The following is a 7,046-nucleotide window of genomic DNA, read 5'->3' on the forward strand; positions in this document are numbered from 1 at the left end:
GCACAATGTATGCACAAATGTAATTGGAATCTGAGATGACCATTAGTAATCTACTATTCTTAATTCAACCATGGCCACCAGCGACCTGACACATTTTGTAAATTTAGTATGTGTGTGTGTGCATGTGCACTTGTACTACATGTCATGATTACGTTTATTCTCAAATGGATTTATAACTTAATGTTTTTGTACAAATATCTGAGCTATTCATATGATGGGAAAAGTTGCCAGAAATATGTACATAAATGTCCCTTAATTTGGCACATTTTCACATTTAATTTTTAAAATACAACTTTTCATTTAGTGTCTACCTTTTCATTTCTAGCCTCTGCTTTGTTATTGAAAAAGAAGAGGAAATTGTTCATATGAAGCTAGCATAAATGTTTTCTGAATGGTAAATCAAAATATTACTAATATGGCATCTGTATATATAATTGCATTAGACATTATGCCTTATAGAAAAAGCAGGAGTCTGTAATATCAAAAAAAATTGTATGCGTTTAAGAAAAGGCTATAATGAATGATTGGCTCTGTGCGGTCAGATAACTATACGTTGAATACCAAGAAATAACTAATATTATCAATAGGTATCTGTTAATGGATAGAAGTCTGGTATTTTATTACAAATAGGATTACATATAATGTGGAAAACTAAAGCAATTATGCAGGTAATTCATGCAAAACTCTGCTTTTCCTCAAGTACATTCATCTTTCTGATGATTTGTACAGATGGTTGCCCAAATAAAGATTCTGAAGTAAGTTCTGCACACTACTCTATGGATAAATAAGAATATAAGTAAAATAAGTCAGACAGAGAAAAGTAAATACCATATGATCTCTCTTATATGTAGAACCTTTAAAAAACTCATAGATACAGAGAACAGATTGGTGGTTTCAAGAAGTAAGGGGCAGGGGTGAGAGAAATGGGTAAACTTTTTTTGTTGTTTAAATAAATTGAAAAAGTTAATGAATAAAGAAGGAGAACAGTCTACAATAATTTAAGAATTCATCCTAGACATTAATATATAAATCATTTTTTCAATGAATTATTAAATGCTGATTCCATAGTATTTAAGAGTATTTAAGTATTATTTCTAGTATTATGGTTTTGATCCAAATGTAAAGCATTCTAGTTCAGTGATGCAGCACATTTATACATAGTGATTAGAAAGAAAAATGTTACAAATCCCAATAACTAGATACCTTACTGAGCCAAAGATTACCTCAAGTAGCTTTTCAGGCAATTTTAGCAAGGTGTCTGGATTTATGGGAAATGAAGGTGGGTACCAGCAGGGCAACTGAAGGGTCCCTGAATTTAAAACAAGAAGTCATATAACTGAGAACTTTTCTAGAACTATTTCTAACTGTGCAAAAATGGTTATTAGTGGTAGTAGCATTACATAGATTTGGGATAAGAGTGGTATAGATGAATAAAAACCAGCAGAATTAGTCGAATTATCCCTAGCTCCTCTTGGCGAATGAGATAACAGGGAAGGAGTCAAAAATGAGGGGAAAGAGATTCATTTGTCTGCATACCTAGCCCTAAACAATCAAGTGTCTGTTCTCATAGCTCAGTGTATTTTTAAAAGTAAAGAAACCCTTTCCCCAACCTTTTTGGCACCAGGGATCAGTGCTCCCGTGAGAATCTAATGCCTGATGATCTGAGGTGGAGCTGAGGCGGTGATGCTGGCGCTGGGAGTGGCTGCAGATACAGATGCAGTTTCACTCACTCGCCCACCACTCATCTCCTGCTATGCAGCCAGCTTCCTAACAGGCCTTGGACCGGTATCGGTCCACTGCCTGGGGTTTGGGGACCTCTGCTTTATGTCAAAAGAGGCATAAAAATTAAAAGAAATTCCAGAAGTTTTATTCCCTGCACAAATTGTCTAATGAGAAATATGGTGTCACTTTTTGGAAAGAGCTAGTGCCAGTACACACTGTACGTATAAATATTTAGCTTCTTTCTCAGTTCACAAAGCTTCCCTTAAAGTATATGTTGGACTCTGCTTGGCTATAGCTGCATTTCTCAGTATCCAACCATCTCAAATTTTTCTCACAAGATTGTGTCTTTGAATCTTACAACTCATAATTCTTAATGGTCATAGGGAGGAAACTCTTGATATCTAGTCGTGTCACAAGAAAAAATTCGCTTTTAAATGTGCTATAATATAATCCCAGTTATCATATAGGACAAATTAGTATAGGTTGTATAAAAGAATTCAATATTGCTTATTTATGTAAACATTATTTCAGAGAAAGAAAATCAGACAATAACCAAATTCTCAATGTGAGTCATCTGATTTTAAAATTCAGGATATTTAGCAAAAAGTACCATGTGAAACGGGAAGCACGATAACCTCAGGCATTTCTCAAAAATAGTAATCTTGCTGAAAGATTTCTGGGTGCAAAATTACATGGCTCAGTGAAGCTCTCGTTAGAATGTAAAGCATTCAAGACCAAATCTCTGTGGCATTTGTATGATGTGACTATCTCTAAAATGAGCCTCTTAAATCACCTCAGGGGGGAAATGGTCTGGCAAGTCGTCTTTGGTTACTTCATTTCCCAGATGACTTAAAACCTTGTTTGGGGAGGTATTCATTACTTTATTTTCAAGTTCTAGAAAGACTGGCATAATGTTTCTGTGTAAAAGAGAGTTACTTAACTGTGATTTGCAAAAAATGAGTAATTAATATCAAAATTTTTTTCTTTCAAGTAACTAGAAATATTTTGTTTTGCTCTGGCAGTAGGCACTTTAGAAAACATAAAATACGGATGGGAAAAAAATATGTTCCAGAAAATTTTGATGTTCATTTGAAATCTTTTTAAAATAAAAATATCTTTCTGGTTTACTTGGCAGTATTGCTTCTCATCCAATTTGTCATGACTTGAGCTCTTGCATTGGGCCTCAAAAAAAAAAAATTCTGTTAATCTCATTTATGCAAGAAGTGGCACTGGAAATGTATAAGTTTATCCAACTGAAGAGGACTTTGGGAGCTGGCAAATGATTAAATCATCTTCCATTTGACCACTGAACTGCCACATAAACTTCAGTTCAGAAATTAAAAACATACAGTTATTTCCTAACCTATTGTGGGAGGAGTTTCTTCCTGCTGAAGATGAAAATATATATGATAGGCTTAATATCATACATCTCTTTGTGGTGATCTTTATTCTGCTTGCCAAAAATAAGCTACATGATTCCAACTGTTTTCAGATGTAAATGCCAACATCTAAAAAACTTCAGATCTATTTTTAGCATAAAAACCTTAACAGAAGATCTATAGAACTGGGAAACTATGGACTTAACCAAAAGAGAGTTGTGAAAAATATAAGTAATTTTGGCCATGGGGGGAGAGAGTATATATGTGCAAATAGTGATTTATTAATATATTTTAACTTTCAAATTCTTCAGAGTAAATGCTTTCTTATTTCATTAATTGAATTTTTATTTTACCATTTGTTTAAAAGATGAAAATCAACTTAAATATTTAGAATATGCTTAGAGTTTAAGACATTCCTTATTTAGTTACTTGCCTACTAATTTTTATTTTCAGTGATTATGTTAAAACATTATATGGAAATTTTTTTCAGACTCAATTATAAGACATCAATCAGATGTAAAAGAATTGGTTTCTGAGAATGTTTGTACGTAGAACTATTTCAACTGGGAAGTATAGTCTGCAAAATTGCAGAATGCAAACACAGAATTATAAGATTAGTTTCCCATTAGGAAATCTTTATTATCCTGAAATATTTAGCTAGTGCACTGAGATGTGAAGGTGGATGTGGGAAGTTTCCTGTGATGTTTACATTCCAGAAGAGATGTGGCCACAGGAGGAGTCTTATTCCAAAGAACTTGGACATTTATTTGCAGGATTGGTTCCTCTGTCTTCCTTTGAATGAATTCCATTTGCTTACCTGACCTGAGCACAACACTCTTTTTCCTGTGGCTGAAAGTTTGACAGCTTCTGCCCGCATCACAGGCACCCTTATTTCTCAAACCATATTTAAGGCAAGCGTGAATTAAGGTGGGGAGATGGGATGGAAACTTCAAAAAGGGGCTTTAAAAAAAAGCCTATTTTCCTTTTACAATAGGAGAGTACGTAGAAAAAACACTCTTACAGGTCTATGAAGAAATTAGTTTTCTAATCATACATTGTCTTGATCAATTAAAAACTAACTTGCTTAACAAGAAATACACAATTTCTGTAAGTTGAATTGCATTAAATTTCCGCTCTCTTCCCACACCCTCCCCCCTTCTCTAGAGAGAATTTGGGAGTCCTGTTATCTCTAGTACTTACAGTTAGTCTTTGTAGTTAAGGTACTACTTAGAGTTATTAAAAAGTTAATGTGCCTTTATAAGTAGCACAGAAAGATTAATGTGGCTTTTGAAACATCTACTTTATTTCTCAAGGAGTGGCTTAGGCACTGGGAAAAACAGAGTCCAACCTTCTTTGGAACATTATTAAGACCAAAAAAAAACCTCCAGGAAAACATAGTCAACTAAAACTCAAGTCGATACAGATCTTAAGCTTCTGTGACAAGTGGTAATGACATATCACAATTTCTGTAATCCCTCCCCCCCTTCACCCCGTAGTGAATCATTACATTTTGATAAAAAAAAATTCATTTATTCATTAAGCAGTCTTTCAAGGTGTTTTGCTTTGGGGCTAACTGTGCTGGTCATCTCTACCACAAGATCCATTGTTACATTCAAACCTGTCGACAATAATCTTTCTCAGTTGGTTCCTACTTGTATCCCTCCTCAGCAGTCCCTAGAGTCCTATTATATGAGCGATGTTAGTATCAGCAGGAGATCTCTCCAGTCAATACGGTACACTTAGCAGCTCCTTAGAATGAATGACATCACGGTGTCCCTTGCACCATACCCCCTTTCTTCCTCCCACCCCATCATTTCCCATAGAGAACCACAAAACTTTTAGCTATTGTAAATTTTATTTCCAACTTCTAATTCTTTATTAAGATATATTTAGGAATGTATAGTTTGCATTGTATCAGCTTGGTTTTGTTTAGGGGATTTTTTTTTTAACTTCACTATCTGTGTTTTAGCTGTTTTTAAGGAGTAAAAAAAAATGTTTCATGACTGGTAGAAAAAGAGAACTCAGCAATGAGCTGATTGTATTTTGTTTTTATAAAACACGATTACTGGGTTCTACTTATAAATGTTAAGCGTGTCATATTAAGTAGGCATATGATGCTTAAAGATCCTGTTTGCTCTACTTTTTTATGTTACGAAGCATGTTATAACACTGAAACAAATGTCTATTAATATTTTATATATGAGCTTTACTCCAGTATTTTAAATGTGTAATGTTATTGGTGTTAAGAGCACTTAACATAAGATCTACCCTTTTAGAAAATTTTTAACATATAATACAGTATCATTAGCTATAGACACCATATTGTAATTAGATCTCCAGAATTTTATCTTTGGTCACCAAAACTTTCTACTCTTCAAACATCATCTTCTCATTTTCCCTTCCCCTACCCCTGGTAATCAACATTCTATTCTCTGTTTCTATGGGTTTGACTATTTTAGATTCTACACATAATTAAAATGATAAATATTTGTCTTTCAGTGTCTAGCTAATTTCACTTAATGTAATGTCCTCCATGTCCATCCATGTTGTTGCAAATAGTAGGATTTCCTTCTTTTTTCAGACCAAATTATGGTCCATTATATGTAAATACCACATTTTCCTATCTATTCTTCTGGTAGATAGACACGTAGGCTGTTTCCATAGCTTGGCTGTTGTGAATAATGCTGGAGTGAACAGGAGAATGCGAGTATCTCTTTGAGATCCTGATTTTAATTCCTTTGGATAAAAACTCAGAAGTGGGATATCTGGACCATGCGGTAGTTCTACTATTAATTTTTTAAGGAACTTAATTACTGCTTTCCATAATGGCTCTTCCAATTTACATTCCCACCAACAGTGTACAAGGGTTCCCTTCTCTCCACATCCTTTTCAAAACTTAACTTTTATTTTTTCATGGGTGACATCCTAACTGATCTTACTATCTCATTGTAGTTTTGATTTGTATTTCCCTGATGATCAGTAATGTTGAGCACCTTTTCATATACCTATTGCCCACTTCTCTTTGGAAACATGTTTATTCAGATCTTTTGCCCCTTTTTTAAACAGGTTATCAGGTTTTTGTTTGTTTGCTATTGAGTTGTAGGAGTTCCTTTTATATTTTAGATATTAACCCCTATCAGATATATGGTTTGAAAAATAATGTTTCCCATTCTATAGGATGCTTTATAATTTTGTTGATTATTTCTTTTGCTGTGCAGAAGCTCTTTAGTTTGATATAAGCTCAGTTATTTTGCTTTTGTTACCAGTGTCATAATAAAAAATCATTACCAAGACCAATGTCAAGGACCTTTTTCTCTTATATCTTCTTCCAGGAGTGTTATGGTTTCAGGTTTTACATTTAAGTGAAACAAAACATTAAAATTTGACTCACCCCAAACAGAAAAATGGAGATATATTTTTAATAAGGAACATATATAACCTCTAGCAAAAACAAAAAAAAGTACCTCAGATAGCGACTTTCAAAGTTTTGTTATTTTTGCTTATTATGGTATTTTTTAATATTAAAAAATTAAGAAACAAAAAACTTTATTAGAAACAGTTTAAATCATGTCACAGAGTGACAGACCACAATATTGGCAGACAGAAAATGTGGGTTATAATCTGGCTGTCACTATATGACTTTAAACAGTTGATTTATGTTCTCTCTGAACCTGTTTGTTCAGCTCTAAAATAAGAATATTGATTTGAAAAATGTCTAAATGCCATAAACTTCTCAAGGAAGTAACAATGACAAAATATCTCTTCTTAATGTTATTACATTTTGATGATAGTAATAATAATGCAATATCTAACATGATTAATGTCAAGGTGATATACTATAAATATAAAGTTATACTGATATAAGGTAATATAGAGAAATAACGTGAATCGTGATGTAAAGAAACAACCTGAAAAATAGTTTTTAAATCTTTTTTTTTCTAATAG

Source organism: Rousettus aegyptiacus, unplaced genomic scaffold, assembly GCF_014176215.1.
Source record: "Rousettus aegyptiacus isolate mRouAeg1 unplaced genomic scaffold, mRouAeg1.p scaffold_m13_p_8, whole genome shotgun sequence".
NCBI lineage: Eukaryota > Metazoa > Chordata > Mammalia > Chiroptera > Pteropodidae > Rousettus > Rousettus aegyptiacus.